Here is a 19,738-nt window from a genome sequence, read left to right as displayed (position 1 = left end):
GGAACAACAAAGCAGCAATGCACGAGTATCTACATGCAGCAGCAGCGTGTTCGTTGTTCAGTGCGAAAATTCTCGCGTCTGCGCTTTGAAGGCAGAGCGGGCGCGTTCGAACTCGCACCGCACCCACACACATTCGCGATTCGTAGTACATACGATGTATCGAAGACATGTGTGCGCGGAGCCGCACAAGCGCACACGGACGGAAAAACCCGGCGCTTTTCCAGCTCTGCCAGCAGCAGTCGATCGTGTTGGTGTACTATAAACGTCGGTATATACGCCTGGGGTATACAACGGAATAGTATGTGTATATATAGGTGGGCTCGGCGCGTGTGCCGCGGCGCCATCGGGAAGGCGAGCCAAGCTCGACGGCAGCAGCAGCAGCAGAGCAAGCGAGACGACCGACCGACCGACCGAGAGAAGAGGTAGGGAGGCATACACTAGGAGCGCGCGCGCGGCAGCTCTCCCGACTCCGTTACGTGTACGTCAGAGCGAAGCGGCGCAGCAGCAGCAACGGCAGCATGGCGTTAGAGACCCACTACTGCTATACTATATGTACGACTCTCTGACTGTGTATGCGTCGGTGTATGTGTATGCGCGAGAGTCGAGTTAGGAGTAGGTATCTCGCCTATCTATATACACTGCAGCAGCAGCGGAGCAGCAGATGATGATCGGCGAAGCGTTTCGCATTCGCGCAGAGAGTAAGGCAGTAGTAGTCGGGTCTCGGCCGCCGTCAACGTCGACGGCGCGCTCCTCTCCGCATTATTACAATATATACGTATAGGCAGCAACTCGCTCGTTTCTCTCTCTCTTTCTCGTCGTATGTAGAATAATAAAATAAAGCACGCGCCCGCATATATAAGCCCAGCATGTATACACAAAGAGACTACAGACTGACTGACTGACCGAGCTTTGCTCGTAGTCGTCTTCGTCGTCGTCGTTTGGCTTTGTACAGTAGTTGATCGTCGCGTTTGTTTGTGTCTGCGCAAAGTGTATCTCTCTCCTCGTTCAGGTGTGTCGTCGTCGTCGTCGTTCCCCCTTCCCTCCTCACCCCGCCTCCCTCTCATCTCTCGACCGACCCCCTTTGTGTGCTTCGAAATTTAATGATAAATAACTGCTGCTACGAGCCTAGCTGTTCTGGGCCAGCGTCGAAGATTTTCTCAGACTGACAACTGCTCTGGACTCATCCTCGCTTCTGCAAGCGTATACAGCAGCAGCATCAGTAGTAGTAGTAGTGGTGCTGCAGGCTCCACATGTGCGCGCTCCGACTCCGACTTATCGGACGACGTTAGTTTGACTGTGTCTCCCTCGCTACTCGGTGTATTATTATTTTATTGTATACATTCGTGTGTCAGTGTGTACTACATGTGATGATGATGATGATGATAGCATAAGTAGGTGCACTATACCGTCTCTGTACATGCCTACCGAAGAGAACACGAGAAGCGAGTAGCGCGCGCCCGAACATCTACGCTGCTAACCTCTTTCACCTCCTATCTATGCATCCGCGCCTCCAGCCCGACGAGTAGCTACAACTGCTACTACTACTGCTACTGGCACTACTACTACTCGTCTTCGATCTGTGTGCGTCGACGTCGACGCGAGGCTCTTTTTCTTCGGGCGCTTTTCGCTCTCTTCCGCGCGCTCACTCATTAGCGACTGCTATCGCGTGTGTACTGTGCGTATACTCTGTGCCGAGTCGCTGCTATATACTACCTGCTGTACGCACACACACACACACATTTACAGACTCAACAAACGCGCCTACCTGTGTGTACCGTCTATAGCTGCAGCCACTGCAAAACAAAGCAGAAGCAAAAGCAGCAGCAGCAGTCGCTGTTCGTGTAGATATTATTATATCCGTGCGCGCTGCTGAGCGGCGACGGCGGCGGTGGCGGCGGAGGGGTTGCGCCTCTCTGGCCGAAGCCGAAGCGAGGAAGGGGTGGCGGACTTTACTACTACTGCGCTGCCGCCTCTGTTATCCCCCGTTATAGCATAGTGCTATCCGTGTCTGTGCGCCAGTGTGAGTGCTGGTGCGACGGTGGTGGTATGCGCGCAGCACGTGCATCACCAGCAGCAGCTATTCAGCTGGCCCTCGGGAGGTCACCTGCGGCCGCCACCGACGGCACCGACAGCCGAATCATCAGCGGCAACAGAAGCAGCAGCCTCTGCTCGTCTCGGCCGATCCTATTCGCCGATAGTCGCCGCGCGGCCGTTGTTGCTCGCGTTCGAATTATCGCAACGTTCTAATACCTACCTACTTGTCACCGTTCAAACTAACGCTAACGAGATAATTGCGGCGAGCGGTATGTAAGCGCAAGTTTATACGCCGCGCCAGTGTCAAGGAGGCCGTGCAGTTTTATTACTACTACTAGCACCAGCAACGATGATGTGTTAGTTAACCGTCGTTCGGTTTACACAGTGCAGTTTGAGTTTTCCTTCGTTGCGTCGTTATATATAATTGTAAAAGTCAAGATCGAACGCTGACCCTGAACTCTCTGGACGTGCGTGCCCGTGTGTGTGATATAGATATATATATTTGTATGTGTATTTGTGTGGTGCACCCGCGTGCTCGTGTGGATTATCGTCAAAACTCGAGCAACGAGATCGACGTTGTTGAGCAGCGGCGCGAGTGGTCGCAATTTCGAAACCTCGACTCTCACTCGCGGTGTGGTGATATGGGCGAGCCAGCCTCCTCGTGGACAGATGCAGTCGTCGTCGCCACCGCCGTCGCATCGGCACGCGACCAGCAGCTGGACTAGGAGGAGTCGCATCGGCACGCGACCAGCAGCTGGACTAGGAGGAGCATCATCGGCAGCCGGTAGCAGGCCTCGACGGGGATGACCCGACGACTGCTTCTTAGCGCACTGCTGCATCATCAGCCTCCGCTTCGTTGTCCGTCGTGTCGTCGTTCTCGTTCTTGTTTCTGTTCTTGTCGTCGTCGACGCCGTCGTAATCTACGAATCGCTGATGCTATTTATATCAGCCACAACATTATCCACGGTACGTCTGTGTTTTTAATCTTCTGTTTTTCTCTTCTCCCTTCCCGCCGTTTTTTTTTACTCCACATATACTCCTGTTCTCTGTAATGTATAGCGAGGCTCTATGTCTCGTTGACTTTTTTCCTCTCCGTGTATACGATACATTGTATGTGTTTCTGCGTGCGTGTGTGTCAGTCAGTGTGGAAAAAAAGCAAGAACCCAACCCATGTTTACCTCCGTAAGTTTGCTGTCGTCCTGTGCTCTTTTTTATTTATACTCGCCACACTGCGCGATAGATACAAGCAGCCGTTGACACACATTGACATAATACAAAAGCGCGCGCGAAGACGTCGTTGGTGCACGCGGAAGGGGGGGAGGCGGCGAGAGAGACGAGGCAGCGCTTGATTAAACAAGCCGCAGACCCTGAACCCTAACTACACGGCCTATAGCCACAGCAACTACCTTTATAATAGGCCTATCTGTCTCTCTCGCGCTTTTTTACTCTCTTTCTCTCACACACACGCACCACCCCACACCCACACGCCATTCTCTATATTTATATATTTAATGGTCAGAAAAACCTTGAGAATAAGTTGAGGCGGCTTTCCTTTATATCCGCGCTAGCGACCTTTCGCGCCTTTTTTCGACGTTCGAACGCAACGTGTTTTTTTCTTTTAAATAAAATATGTGTTTGTGCAATAATACGTGGAAAACAGACATAACACTCGCATACAAGTGCATCGCGAACACTTGAGTCGCGTTTTCTCCAAAAATGCTGTATCTCTGTCTTCTTTCTCTCTTGTTGCTCTTTCGCACGAATTTCTCGTCTTCTTGTGACTTGAGTGTATCTGTGTATGCGTAGACATAAATCTAGATATACACAGACTTATGCGTGGTTTTTTTTCGTATACCTAATGTGTAGTATCGTAAATATATACGTACATAAAATATACAAAGTTATTGTACATAAAATACACTCTCTCTGCCGTATGATGTATTCTGTAATCTGTCTATTCTTATTTCTTTCCTTCGATGTAAAATATGTAAAAACGCACTAGAGTCAAGGTGTTTTATTGTGTTGCCTTCTTCTCTCCACGTTATCAGCGCGGTATTTTAAATCATCAAAAAGCCTCTCTTCTCTTACACCTCTTTGTCGCTCGAACATCAAATATAACTTCATTCATATTGTACATACACGCGACGCATACATCATTGACGTAACTCCGGAGGATTGCATTATATGGATACGTCTATTAATAGGCCCTGGTATTGCATATGATGAATTTACAATCTTGTATTACGCTAAACGCGCAACGGCATTTGCGTATATATTTTCAAAGCACGAGCCCGGAGAGATGAAGTGCTGCGCGACAATATATGAGAGTACCTACTTATCAATAATGTCACGTCAAAATAAACAATAAGCGTTCGTCCTCTCTCGACGTCGTTCGTAAATATTCTAGAATCCAGCGAAGCGATTCGTATGCACTTATTTGTACCATTTCGCGTCAAATTTTTTTTTTTTACAAACCAAAGGTCTGAAAAGGAACCTTTCCTTTTATATTTTGGTCGAAACTGCAAACGTCCTTAAATTGGTAATTCGTATGTGAAAAACGGCGTATCAACAACCCGTGCATGGATTCATACGAAAGTCGCTGAAATTGTGTATAAAGAACGAAAACCGTGAACATTTTCTGACTTTTTGCCCCCTGTGTGCATTAATACGAAATAAAGATATAAAATACGCGAGCGGCTGAACGCGTATGAGAGCTACACATCAATTTTGCGCAAAAAAGGAAATTGAATTTTTTATTATTTAGAAAGAACATTTCTCCCCTTTCCCGCATTTTATCAATACTTTTAAGTAATTTTTTTTGGTCGGTCGAGAAAAAAGAGCCTGCAGGAGAGATGCTACGTGTGCTCAATATATGGCCATTATAGTACATCGGCGCATTGTTAGGTAACCGTGGGAAAGATTCATCTTGCTTCGTTGAAAAATAAAAAAAACGACGTAACAAACTCGTCTAGATGCTGTTTTTGTTTTTATTTTATTTTTCGAATTTCGTGTAGTTAATTGCCAGACCCGAGTTTTTCTTCCTTTTTCCATGCAATATCTCTGTCTCGTAAGGATTTCTTTTTTAGGCAAAAATATACGTCTATTGTACACACTTTTTGACTTCACTCGAACATTCAAAAAAGCAATTCTTTTTCACGTCACTCTGACAAAAAAGAATCTAGTATTTTCCTGTTCGAACAATTTTTTTTTTAATTCCACTCTCTCTAGCTAAATTTTTTAATAAAAAAATTACACCAATATGCATATCGAAAATCGCTGTCAATCAACGGTCACTAATCGGAGTCAAATTTCAAGTCCAAAGCACCTCGAAACGCTTTTTGTGCCCGTTGCGCGAAAAAAAAATTTGAATAGACGATGCTGCCGCGTGCGAAACCGCGAATATCAAAAGCAAATATATACATGCGATTTGTGGGTGTGTCTATGCGTGCGTGTGTATGAATGCACGTACGTACTTTCACGCATTTCTGCATAAAGCTCGAAAAAAATTCCAATCACCGATACATATTCGGTCGATGGTAGCAGAGAACACAACGCAGTTACCAGAATTACGCCGTATATGGAAGAGGACGAGCATAGAGAGGAGGCTGGCTATATGCGTTTCGAATGCGTATATATATATCCGGCCCCGGTTATTTGAAATCCAAACATATTTTGCCTACGTATAAGCAGAAGTATAACATATGTGTGTTTGGAATACATCTATACATAAAGCCAGCTCGAGCGAGCGTATGTATGCATGCATGCATGCATGTATGTATGTATACAGCCGCGAGCGTTGAAACTGCTGCCACGCCGAGTTCTGTACATAGGTATATATACGCGTGCATCTATACCTATGTAGGTGCAGGTACACATATCGATGTCTCACGCGTATATCGAGTGTTGTTTTTTCCTTTGTGCGTTCAATTTACATATGCACTAGTAAAACAAAGATAGCTGCGCATCGCAGGTCGTAGCTGCACGCGGCGCGGTGGCAACTGTTGGCAATTTCAGCTCGAACTGTCGTAAATTCGATTTTTTTTTCCCCACCATGACGTCGCACAGCTGCGGTTTTGCAGGAAAATTAGTTGACGAGAGCGCGCGAGCGAGAGAGACAGCCCCCGATCGATCTCGGAATTGCATTTCTCTTTCTCTGCGTGCGACGCGCGTGTCATGTCTTTATCATAATCCATAAAAGTCAGAAGCGCAAAAACAGCTGGCAGCTTGCGTGAGCTTTTTCCTACATAGCGTACATGCGCGCATTTGCGCAAGCTTTGGCATTTTCATAAGCGCTCGAGCTGTTTCTGCGACGTCAAATGAAATTGTTATCGTTCGTTTTGGTTCTCTATTTCTCTCTCTCTCTTTCTCTCCGTACCCGGACGCGCGTATCGAGCCGTGTATACGCGAAAGCTCAGGCGCTCATTCGGTACTCCGCAGCTGTTGCTGATGCCTGACGCCGCTGCCTGCTTGGGGTCAAAGACATTTTCCACGGTGTGTGTCATTGATGATATAGCAACGACGACTGCAGCACACGCAGCGGTGCGCCGCACTACACAACCGTGACAATATAGATATAGATAAGGCTTATGCTGCGGGACTTTATACTCCACGTTGGGTCGTAATGTATAAACGTCGTCGCGGTGGAGGTGGTGGTGGCTGCATTTTCACGCGTTCGCGAGTCTCGCATTGCCCCTTTCGAATATACACATAATATCCGCGTACATGCGTTATGATAAACTCGCTTTCGAACGTCCATTCTCGATACATAAATGCCTCTCTCTCTACTCTATATTCAAGCTCGTACAATATTACGACTTTAGCGTCGAATAAGGAAGTTTCCATTCCGCGTCACATTGGCTGCAGCTACGTGCACGCAGCTTTAGAGCACTATATCTATTAACTTGCTTAAAGCCAATGTATAGGCGAGATTACTGCGAGAAAATTATCTTTTTCAATGCAACAGTTTTGTCGTGTACGTAATACTATAACAACTCCTTTGCCCCCGAGCGACTTTGTTCCATTATAAACTGAAATCATATGTATTATTTTTCTTTACAATCTCTCTCTCTTTCTCCTCCTTTCTCGAATTTCGATAATAACTCTTGACAAGGTCGTGCGCGAGCTACAGTCGGAAGTTATATCAATGAAAAATAAACGATCTCGATGAAATTGAAAAACAAAATCTATCATATATAGATTTTATGTATCACATATGGGGATAAGCGACTTGCTGTCGTCATATACACTCCTACGTACATTATATATATCTATAATAAACGTATCGGAGGCTGTTGCGCGCCTTTATGATGGTGCTTAAAAACGCATGGACGCTATATGGAGCTTGCAAGCTCGCTCCTCTATCTATCTATCTATCGCGTGTTCGATAAAGCGAGCATAGGTGTACAGTAGTTTTTGCCTCGTCGCGCCGTCGTCAAAATGATTATCATAATATTCAGTGACGCGTACTATATACTGTATTAGGCGATGCATCTAACAGTTCGTGTGGTGCACGTATACGTATCTCGATGACGCCCTGATATTTTTCCACGGTTGCTCTCCTTGTACCTATATTATGCTCGCCCGCCAATCTCGAGCCATACGAATGTATTGGGTATTTTTCTGCTCATCTAATTGACCGAAGCGTTGATGCCGACGATGCTCGACAGCTGCGATCGCGACGCGCACTTCATTTGCTCTTATGTATGTATGCGGGCGTCGTCTGTCGGACGGCCGATCGAGTTGGCAATAAATCTGCTCTTTTCGAATCCGCTTTCTCTCCGTCTCTCTCTCGCTTGGCCAGTAGTCATAACACTGGACGCCGCAGTTGCGAGGTTTATGTGCGCATACGGGCGCCGTATGTGTATACAATACAGGCTCGAGCCGAGCTGATAACATCTTTAATAACAGAGCGCCGAAGCTCAACAATTCTTTTGTTCGCGAAAAAGCGCTGTTGGCGGCGCGATGCCTCGAAAATTGACGACGTCGCTCGTGCTCGCGCCCGTCGTGAGCTACAAAAGTGGATATTAATTACGATTGTGTGGAGACTGCGTGCGTGTATGTGTACATAAAGCGGCTCGTGCCCAACGCAGATAGCTCACGCGTGTGTGCGATCGCACCGTACTTATCCATTATCGTGCTCATAGACCGTGAACGGCTGCTAAAATTGAATTATTTTCTCGAGCTATTATATATTCAGTCTCACACAAGGCACACTGTATGGACGTTACGGCGGATGATTTCCCGAGGCGCGACTAAACTCGCATGCAACGCAAAGGAGAGAGAGAGAGAGAGAAAAAAAGAAGCAAAAATAATGTAGGATAGAGCAGGCGCGTGGACGTCGCCGCCTGCGACGCGTATAAGGAGGAGACGATTAAAAATTCAACGCCACGGTGATGAGCTTTTGCCAACCCCAGCGTGGCCAGTCGATGTCCGCTTGCGGATGGCTATTTTCTGTGAGGAGGTACAGACACTGAATAAACGTTTAAAATGCATTTGCCAGAAGATTCGATTAGTATTGCAATTTCATTGGTTACTTTTTAAGCTTTTTTTGGATTATTAGACATTGCTAGTAATACATGGTTGAATATCAAATTTAAGTAATCTCTTACGTCAAATATGTCCAGACAGTAGAAAAAACGTTAAATAATCTGAAATTACAAGTGAAACGATCTATAGGCTGCATCCTGCATAGAAACACTGCATAATTAAATGTAGCATCGCGCCATGTCACCGGCGTGGAATGTATACGTATGCAACTATTCATCATCGCCATTAGCGACCCGACTGTCCGCCAGCGAACTATCGAATAATCCGCTGTAAAAGCAAACTTGCAAAAAAGAAAAAGAAATGCGAAAAAAATGCTTACGTTTGGTATGTGAGCGCACACGCGTCGTAGATATAGTGATGGTCAGCAGGCAGGCAGCAGCTGAAATGTCTGGCTGCAACTTACGATCACGGTTACTGTAAATTACCGTAAGCCAGTGCGCCGCAGCCAGCTGCGGCCTGCGGTATCGTCTGTTTATTTTCCTTCGTTTCTCGCCGAATTTTTCGACGTTAATGGCTAATTGCGCCGCGGCCACTAGCGTCCAGCAGCACCACCGCTGCCACGCGCGCACGCGCTGACGTTAAAGTTATTTCGTTCCGAGCGGCTTTGTAAAGGAGAAGAAGAAGAGAGCAAAAAAAAAACGCATACTTTATATAAATATACATTCGTCTGTTAACAGTCGAACGGTTGCTTTTTATCCCCAGCGTACATTGATTTTACGTCAATGGCAGAGAGCAGAGAGTAAAGCATTGCTCGCCTCTATATATATACGCGCATGTATATAGGGCTTTTATTTATGAGTGTGACAAAGCGCTAAAGAATTGATAGCGCAACGCGAGCCTTAATATAGAAAAAAAAAGAACCAAGGGAAACTGCTGCCGAACGATATAGCTCGCCCGCGCGCGCGCGCTTACACTCCCGGAGAGCTCTGATGAAAATATATACCCTGCGCCGCGTCGGATCCTACATGCATTTGCAAATGTACATTGTACTGTTAAATAAAAGTACTCTGTGTCAGCTTTTAAAATATTCATTGGATAAATTGAAATTTTTCAATACCGTTCAGAAACGATATTGACTTTTTTTTTTATTCCTGGGTGGGGAATTACTTACGACTTTTTCATTGCACGCGCGTGGGGGATGGCATTTTTTTTTGCTCCTTCAATTGAAAAATAATAGGCGAGCTTTTGCGTGCAATGATCGTTGCGCTTAAATTGATATTTTTCGCGAGCTAGGTACAGTAGTCTATATGTCTCGTTACATAGTTATAAACATCGCGGTGGGATCGATAGAATTTTTATTAACGCGATGAAAAGTTGATTCCTCTTGCGGGAAACGCGAGCACGAGCATTGCAGAAACAGAGAGAGAGAGAAAGAGAGCATAATATATATAGAAACGTGCACACGCGATATTTTCCCAGGTAAAAGTTACAGCGAAAACACGGGCAAACTTTTCGATGAAAAACGCAAGTAGTATACAACAGCAGCAGTAGCAGTGCACAGACGGCAAAAAGTCATATGGCAAATGAGCGCGCGCGCGCACGAGGGCCGAAGCGAATGAAAGCTCGAGCTAACATTTAATCACGCAAATAGGAAAAGTCAAACGTAGTTTTCACCACCGCCGCGCTCGGGATATCGGTTGCTCCTCCGGAGCAACGAGTCCAATATTCCACACGCACATGTATCAACTCGCTACGTCGTGTAGGTTTTTCGCAATCGGTATACGTCCATCTTATGATTTGCGAGTCATATCGCGTGTTTGAACATACGCATGCGAGGGTAAAATTAAAAGCTACCTCTCTCTTTCTACTCTCGGGTTGGGCATAGTTCATATACTCTTTGAGCGCCAAAGGCGCGAGTGAAAGCAGCATCTCTATTGCATAATGGGCAAAAGTAGCGCAGCAAGCCAACGGGTGTGAGTGTGTGTGTGTGTGTTTATGTGAGTGCGCGAACTGCGCGCGATATGTAGCTCACGAGGTAAAAAGAGCGCCGTTGCCGTCGCCGCCCGCACCGCATCCCTCAAAGGCCAAGAACGTCATCGTCGTCGTCGTCGTTGTACAGTTGGCTCGGCTCTCTCGCACATATATATAAAGCGTCCATAAGAAAAGATTGCGCCGCCGCTGCTTCTATACCGGGCAGGCCATTAGAGCTGCAGAAAGCTTGCGCCACGGTACATACAAGGTGCAAAAAGAATCTCGCTGAGTGAGTCTCCTTTGTTCGACCTCATCAAATCACCCGCTACACATATGTGTATCTCTATATGTGTGTGTAAGTTTCACGCGCATGACTGACTTTTGCCAGCTCTCTTTCCTGTAAATGTGTCGTCGACCACCTCTACGTGTGTGATTCGTCGCTGAATTACATACGTATGTGACTGGCTAGATGTACGCAGTAATATCGTTGCGGGTGGTTATCGTTCTTTTCTTTCTCTTTCGATACTATTATTCGTGCACTTACAATCAACGTGATATGTGCACTGACTGCGACGTACAGGTCATCTGTTTGCGAGGCTGCGTTTTATGTTGCTCGAGCTGCATTCGCGCGAGGCATGTTTATATATATATATATATGTCAGATCATTGCTGAAGATGTTTATTTTACAGCTGTATCATGATGAAACAGTCAATGTGGTTATAACTTGATTAGCGATTCGTGAATCTCGTATAAATTTCATTCTTTTAATAAGTTGAATTAGTCCTTATCAAAGGAATCCTTAAAACTTTTTTCAAGCATTTCCTCATATTTTCAAAATTTATTCTAAATATTTTTATAAAATTTTACACAATTATCAACAATTAAATTCATCTTCTTTGATTATTTATTCATTTACAACCGAAAAAAAATACATTGAGCCTATTTCATTAAAAATATGTCAGTCTGTTTATTGTTCTGGTTCATACAATTATATATTTCATGAACCAGCCGTAGCATTTCGAGTGGTCCAGCATTTTTTATGTTTAAAAATTTTTTTTCGAAGCGAAATTTTTGGGTAAAAACGAGCGAGTCCGATAATCGTAGAAATCCGAAAGATTTACGAAAAAATGTTGTATAACATAAGGGCTTATAATAAGTTAAAGAATATTAAAAATATTTTATTACCATATGTAACAAATAAATTACATAAAAATCAAACACTCGAATTTAAATTCATTTATTTTTTTCATTTTTCCAAATTATCCAAAGGTCCACACTACTTTGCAAGACAGATACATCCAATTTAACTGAAAATCATTTTTTTTTTTAATCTAAAAAAGAATTGTAAATATTTCTCTGCGTAAGGTATAATTTACCAAAAACTAAAATTAAAAACTTGTCGGCCAAGTCAGAAAGGCTCAATATTCGTTATGCTTCTATAAATAAAAAATTACCATTCAAAACATGTCAAAATACATTGCCATTAATCTTAAGCAAATTTAAATGACCCGAAAATTATGATTTAAATTTCGAAACGTTTAGACCAGTTTTTAATAACTTTATATGCGATACTAATATACCACTTTAAGTCTTCACCACTAGATGGCGAGTACTTTTATCTGTAAATCTGCAAGTGGGAAAACGAAAATTATTTTATAAGTAAACGAAATTATTTTATAAGTTTATATTGATTGTAGTAATTTTCTTCACATTTCCTCTAAATGATATTCAAAATGTCCAGCAAAATATACTCATATTATTGAACGAAACTACATGTAGCTCCATGCTTTGAATAAAATTTCTTTTCATTAGAAATGTATCTTCACTAAGAATACGTACTGATGTGCAACTGGACAAACGTGTTTCTCTCAATCGCGTTAAAATTACATCGTAACATCGTCCGCGCGCGAATATGGAAAAAAGTCGACTTCTAAGCGGAAAACGTAACGCGCCGCCGTCTATGATGTAAGTGTAAATATACGAGTAATGCAAATGTTCGCTTCGTGGCTGTGCTTCGACGTGTACGTCTCTGTAGGTCAATTAACCGGCAATCATCGCTGCTACTGCACACGCATGTGTGCGCACCGGGGGCCAGCCCGTAATGTAGAAAATCTAAAAGACGACTTGTAGTGTACATCATTCGTTTTGCTAATTGCCTCGGTAACCATAAAAATAGAGAGGAAAACCGCGCGCATGATTGAAATTTCCGTAGTAGTTATAGGTACACGCGAGAGCGAAAAAGTCTCGTAATGCACACGTACACGCGCACACGCTCGTACACTTTGTTAACAAGTCCGTCTTAAGTACGACAGCTTCGCTGAAGTACAAACATTTGCGCGCGAGCACTCGTATTATGTGTACTCGCGCATCGGTGGATTGAATTTCAGGACTTCTCGACGCCTCATAGTAAATGATCGAATAGTCGCTCGACGCAGCAACGCGTCAAGCCGTGGTATAATTCCGTCGAGGCTCCTTCACGAGAAGCATGCCGAAACGTCGCGAAACACATTTAAAACTCTAATTCGACTTTGAATTTCTTCCTTTCGGCATTCCTGCATAATTTAGTCGTGACATCGCGATCGCGCGTCCTGTGTGACATTTTAACGTTCGTACGTTACTCGATCTTATAGCGATGAATTTTTCATTAATTTCGATCCGACTTAATATATGAAATTGTAAAGACGGTACACATGTAGGCTCTTTGAATAATTCACGCAATTTGCGTGTTTTTTTCCTAACGCGATTAAATTATTCAGATCCAAGAAAAGCGCCTATTGTGCTGTTGGGAGCGCGCGAGCGACGCATTCTTATCCTGTGCTCATCGTGCAAGCGCATGGCTTTGTCGATATACGTATATAAAACGCGCGCAGAAAACGTCGGGCGCATCGCCGCAATACGTATGATTGAATTGCCGTGACACGCTTTTTCCACCTCCTATGCATTTTTATAATTAAAACCTTTATCGTGTACTCCACATATACACTCCACTGGGCTGTTCCCTCGGCCGTTGTTGTGCATCGGTATTCATTACACACGCACACGACTCGCGGAGTGAATCTTGTTTTTGTACTCTGCGGTTCATTCTATTTACCGAACTAAAGTGAGCTTTATATGTATGTACGTTACGAGGACGCGACGGGAGCATCTCTCCTCTTTCCGTCGGGTGAGAGCTACGGTTCCTTGCAAAAAATTCACGAAGCTTTTTCTCTCCATCTGTTGCATCAATAATAAACCGACTTGACCTCGCGTGCGTTTCGTTGCGGAGGAGCCGTCCACTCGTCTTTTTTTCACGCTTTTGATCGTCCCTAATGCAGTGCACATATAATTGCCCGATTCGTTTTTTTTGTCTACTTGCATCGATTCTCTTTTTTTTTCAACTCTTTTTTCTCACTTGGAACATTACCTATCATTTTCGACTTTTTCTCCGTTAAATGCTCGATATCGTTATATTTTTTACAAGCGATAAATCGATGCAAATTACAAATGATGACATTCGATGCGAGGCACTTGTCATGACATAAAACGATTTGATCGCGTAGCGCAATTGTATGCGATAAAAAATATTTAGTCACGTGAAGGTAAATTACGTGAAGAAACGAAGATGTCTTTTTTGCTCGGAAGCAGCTTTTTTTTACAAAAAAAAAAACATTTTCTTTGTTGCGATACATTTCATAATAAGGACACGAACATGCGTGTATCGAAGGTAAACCTTCAAAGAAAGTTTATAATGTGTTTATAAAGTTCAAAGCGTATTTTATCTTACTTGCAAAATGTTTTTGCTGTACTTGCGCCGCTGCAGCATAAAAATTCATACTCGATGCGACTGTTAAACGTGAAAATAAATATTCACAGAATGACTTCGAAAAAATTGCCGAGCGAACTTGATTAAATTTTATTTCGAAAACAAAACAACAAAAACAAAAGCAGATCGATACGCGGGTCCAATGAGGCATTCCAAGCCGTTGACGATGCGCAATTTGAACATGATCTTGGAGAGTCGGTAAAATTCATTGCTCTACATGGTATATAATATGATCTGGAGCTGAGCGAGGCGAGCATTATTATAAAGCGAGCGTGACGTACAAAATCATCGGCAGAGTGACGACGACGACGACGACGACGACAACGACAACGCGATGACGACCACTTTGATGCGTTATTATATCGAGATGTTATTTTCGCTCATCACGCACACTGCGTATGCGCGCTCGGAACGCGCGAGTATAGTGTAATATGTAAGAGATAAAATCTCACAAAGCGAAGTTGAATTTAGTCGACAATAACGGTCGACGCGGCGGTGGTGGCTCCCTTTTCTCCTTTATATCGTCTACGTGAAAATAGATTGCCTCGTTCAATTAAGATTTTACAAACGAGTAACCGTAAACCGACGATCAAAGTCTTACTTTCAATCGCGAGTCAATTATCTGTTGTTTTGAAAGTATTTTCATTACAAAAAGCTCACTGTGTATATATTTTCTGCTTCATCATATGTAACGTTTAAGCTTCCGAGAGAAATTTTATATTTTAAACTTCCTCCTATACTTTGAAGTGTCACGCGATACACGTGATTTTGATAAACATTTTACTATTCAAGTTTTCATAATTTTCCCTCTACCTTTCGCCGCTTCGCTCTTACTCTGTTCATATTATGGATGTATATACGTATGCAGGAGCATAGAGTCACTTTCGCGATGATTCGTGTTTTTTGCCCTCGCGCGGGCGTTTGATGGCTCTTCATGCCGGAAACGGCGAATTGAAGCCAAGCACGGAGTAGCTTGCCTGCACTGTGTAGTACTGCGCGGGAGGCACCCTTGACCTTCTCTCTCTCTCTCTCTCTCTCTCTCTCTCTCTCTCTCCCTCACTGCCGTACATATGCTCGATGCCATCGTGTTGCGCTGCTGCTGTTATGCTGCCTCCTACTATCTGCGCCTACTCATACCAATAATACCTTCGTTACGACTGCATGATCGAGATTCATTTGCGAGAAAACAAATTATTGAACTTGAGATTTTCTATTTTTATTTCCGCGTTTAAGACGTGATTGCTAATCGTGGGATGGATTTTTATTTGCAATTAAAAACAACGCCCTGAAACATGACTTCTAATTGAAGCTTTCGCAAATCAAGGTTGTGTCAAGGAAGATCATTAAAATCAATAATCAACATTAGCCTCGTTCAGTATCGTAATGGAAAATCCCCAAAGGTATCCTAATATAGAGAGAATCATAACGGACTATGTGTCTATGCTAGTCATGCTAATATTCATATGAAAAATGAAAGAGCGACATGAAGAAATATTTGAATTGAGCAAAAATGACGTATCAGCTAATCATTGCAAACACTGATGCATTTACTTAGCGAAATACGAAGGAAGCGAAATTCCTAACTTAGCAAATTACGACTATAATAATGACTCAAGTTCCTGTCTTATACGATTGTTTTTACTTTGCTACTTGCAGATTTACAGATAAAGGTATTCAGCATCTAGCGGTGGAGATTGACTTTAATTATGATTAACTTTTCATATTTTTTAATCAATTAAAGCAAAAAAGTAAATCGGTATTAAAACATTCATTTACAATCAAAATATTTAAATTTGAGTTTAAAATTGAATCTTTTTGGTTCACTTTTGCATTGAAAAATAACAAACCTGTACTTATACATCCATTTTCAACAAAAATTTCATATACATACAAGTACCTTAAACAAACTCAGTTTTGGTTATTTTAATTTTACTTTCTGATTTTACATCAAATCTGAATTAAATTTCAAGCGGGCTAGATCGTTGTAGCATGCTCATGCATTGTTCGATGATATAAATTGTTTTTTCATTAGTGAACTATGGAATACTTTTCACGAGAAAAATCTTTTTGATACATTATACTGGAGATTTTGAAATATTCTAGTTTTGGAATCAATCTTAAAACCTGCCTAATTTTCAACTCAAATAGTAATTTTCTGAATCGTGCTACTCTTCTTGCAAGAGAATTGAAACGCGCTTGCTTAGTAATTAGCGCTTGATACAATATAGCCGTACGTATATTTCAAATAAATACGTTGAAAATTACGTTGCTATCGATTTATTCGTAAAGGAGGCATGACTTCATAGCGTCAACATGATTATTATTCTCATCGATATTATTCGGAGCTTTCGTCGTTTATATTACCGTGTCCGAACGCGCGTACGTACATGATGGTTAATTATACCGCGTCCCTCGTGAAAATGTCCAGAATCCAGCACGCGGTACACTGGCACATACACAGCCCAATACTTATAAATTCAATTGGAATAATCGCGGTTAATTTTGTAAAATCAACTCGCAAATCCCAGCTTTCCCCCAAACAAAGAACAAAAAGACTCGAGGCTAGTATTAAGGTTTGAGCTGCAACCCCTTCCGACGTATAATCTCCTCAGATTTCAAACGGCTTAGTGGTAAAAGTAGATTACACGAAGTGTTGAGACTAGTCGAGTATGTGACACATGACGCGTTGAATTTTGTTCAAATTATATAATACCTGTATGCGTACTGCTCTTGCTGTTGACTTCTTTTCTACGTAAATAATAATATCGTCACAAGTAAGCGCAAACTTACCCACTGACATGTCTTATATACACGTGGAAGTGTGGATTTTGATTAATCCGTAGCTTCGCGCTGATTTGAGTAATTCTCTTGTTCGCGATGATACTATGTAAGGGGAGAGTTTCGCAGAACATGTTGTTGCAGCTACGTTTGAGTTGCCAAAAAACGAAACTTCTATATCTCTCCGCGAGCTTCTCTCAGCAGTTTGCTGCATTCGAAGCTTTTGAGTAGTTTCTATTGTTCTTGATAACATTTATGTAAACTAAACGAATCTGTTTCGATGACTCGGTGAAACTTCGATAACTGAGATTTCTTGAATTTATGAAAAATATTCATTAAAATGCAATTTGATAAACAAAATTTAAATCAGGCGTTACTTGATTCGACTATTTGCCTTAACACATACGCACACAAATTAATGTCTCACCCTCACAATGAACTTGTAAGTTAATTAGAATGTAACTTTCTTCAGAGACTGCTCAACATTTTCATCATTCATTTCAATCCAAAGGATACATGTACGCCCGAACATAAATTATGCCAATGGGCTACACGTGCATTATACCTATATTGGACTCGCAAGCGTGCGTATACCTAACGTTCATGCGAAGTTTATGCAATGTCTGCATTGTATATCGATCGGTTTTAGGAAGTTTGCGCGCGCTCGAGTGAATGTTTATTCTCTTTCTCTCTCTCCCTCTCACTTCACTCTTTCTAGCTTTTTCCCGCGTTAATTGCGACGGACGCAAATAGCTCCATATACCGTACGTATATCATTGATATTCGATATTTATGCGCGTAATGGACTATTTCGTGTATAACGCGCGGAGCCGGGCTTCGCGCGCTGTGGCTGCTGCAGCCTTTGCCCCGCATGTTATATAGTCCAACTATCCTCGAGTTCGCTAACTGCGTAAAATAATTTTTTTTTCCAAAACAAAAGACCCTCGCTAAAATAATATACTCGACTGCGTTATCCTATTGTTTTGGCATTCTCGTATATACGTTTGCTCGTGCGAGCACTTGTCCCGTGCGAATAAAGAGAGAAGAAAGAAAATAGGAATGAAATAAAATTTCCAACGCGAAAACTGCGAGCTTTTCGAGCGTTTACATTATTGTGTTTACGTATATGGCACAAGACGCGTTGAATAACGTAGATACTGCGAGAGTATACTCAACTATCTGTAAGATCATCTTACGTAATACTAGAAACGATTACTTACTTGGAGGAGGGTTACATCTATAAATCAGGCACTCGAGGGCGATTAAAAAAACGTAGCACGCAGTATCAGTTGCATCTTGTCGATCTCTTGCAAAAAGCTTGGATAATCTAATTTAATTAAAGTCTCATTTTTCCGGCTCTTTCGTGGCATAAGTGTCGCAAAAAGTACTCTCAAAAGCCGGTTACAAACGAAACGATTGAGCGCATCGATTTTTAATCGATCCTCCACGAGATGAAAACGTGTTTCACTCGCGTCAAGTGTGCTCTGCGCGCGCGAGAGAGCGAGACACGAAAAAAAGACGAGCTGCAGACTTTTGAGCAAACGAAGCGATTCATTAGAGTCGGACGAAGGCTCACCCTCGTGCACGTCAATTAAACGAAAAGAAGTCCATATTGCTTTGGAGAAACTTTTTTCATAAAAATGTACGAGTTGTACGCGCAGAAATGATGTATGAGGTGCGACGACAGCTCGAGAACTCGATGTCCTTTCAGATTGTTCGTATATAATACAGAGATAAAAGCCGCGACGGCGTATGCACGTATTCTACAAGCGCAACGACAGCTTATATGTGATTCGCTGATGTTTACTCGATTGCATATAATATTTATGCGCATTTCACAATTGCTCACACCTACTCGACTTTCGACCACGCGTGGCATATAAGCTTACACTACTATGGTAAAATGACATATCTAGCGTCGATTGCAAAACAAGATTGTGAGGTTTCGGATGACTCTGAATACATTCATATGCTTTGATACCTCTGCTTTATTATACTATATTAGTCGCTAAAATCATTCGATTGTTTTCATTATGCATTTTCGAGATTGATGAAATTTTTCAACAAAAAATATCACGCACTCACAATCTGGTAAAATAATTTTATAAAATATTCTACATTTCGTCAAATTGTAATTTTCATCCGTTTGTCGGTATTTTGAAACAAAGTCATTTTAAGGGATTTTCGAAATAGTCTAGTTTTTGTCTCGCGCGTCGAAATATAAAATTCTCAAAACAAAAGCTATTTTATTTCACTTGACGTTTGAAGTCATTTTTAAGTTACAAAATTCATGCTATTATTCAGTCTCTTTTCCAGTGTAAAGGACAAATATTTAAACAAAAAAAATTAAAAAATAGCAGCAAACTTGCGAAGAACAAAAAATTATATAATGGAAGCAGAAAGAATAGCAGGACATTTTGAATTAAAAAAGTTTTTTGCAAGTTCACAATGCTTATGGCACTTTCTCATCGACATTGTATTTCCAAACAAATTTTATTCATTTGTAAAATCTAATTTACGGGTCAATTAATTTCGGACATATTTAGTGAGTTAATAACATCTACGAGCCATTAATATTTTGTTGATTTAGTTGGAATTTCAGATTAGCGCACAGATATACTGCAAAATAGCTAATTAAAATAGAAATCGATATTCATTTAACATTG

General features: G+C 42.3%; 1 protein-coding gene across 1 annotated transcript in view; it reads left to right on the top strand.

Moving 5' to 3' along the window:
* The first annotated feature begins 720 nt into the window (after positions 1–720).
* LOC106652571 (cAMP-specific 3',5'-cyclic phosphodiesterase) overlaps positions 721–19,738 on the top strand; it is a 172,120-nt gene continuing 153,102 nt past the window's right edge. The window contains exon 1 of the mRNA XM_014371594.2: positions 721–3,000. The gene's annotated coding sequence lies outside the window, so the exon portion shown is untranslated. The remainder of the gene's footprint in view (positions 3,001–19,738) is intronic.

Source organism: Trichogramma pretiosum, unplaced genomic scaffold (genome assembly GCF_000599845.2).
Source record: "Trichogramma pretiosum strain Unisexual culture from Peru unplaced genomic scaffold, Tpre_2.0 scaffold26, whole genome shotgun sequence".
Lineage (NCBI taxonomy): Eukaryota > Metazoa > Arthropoda > Insecta > Hymenoptera > Trichogrammatidae > Trichogramma > Trichogramma pretiosum.
Note: the sequence above shows the minus strand (reverse complement) of the source record. Positions and strands in the feature narration are given on the sequence as shown.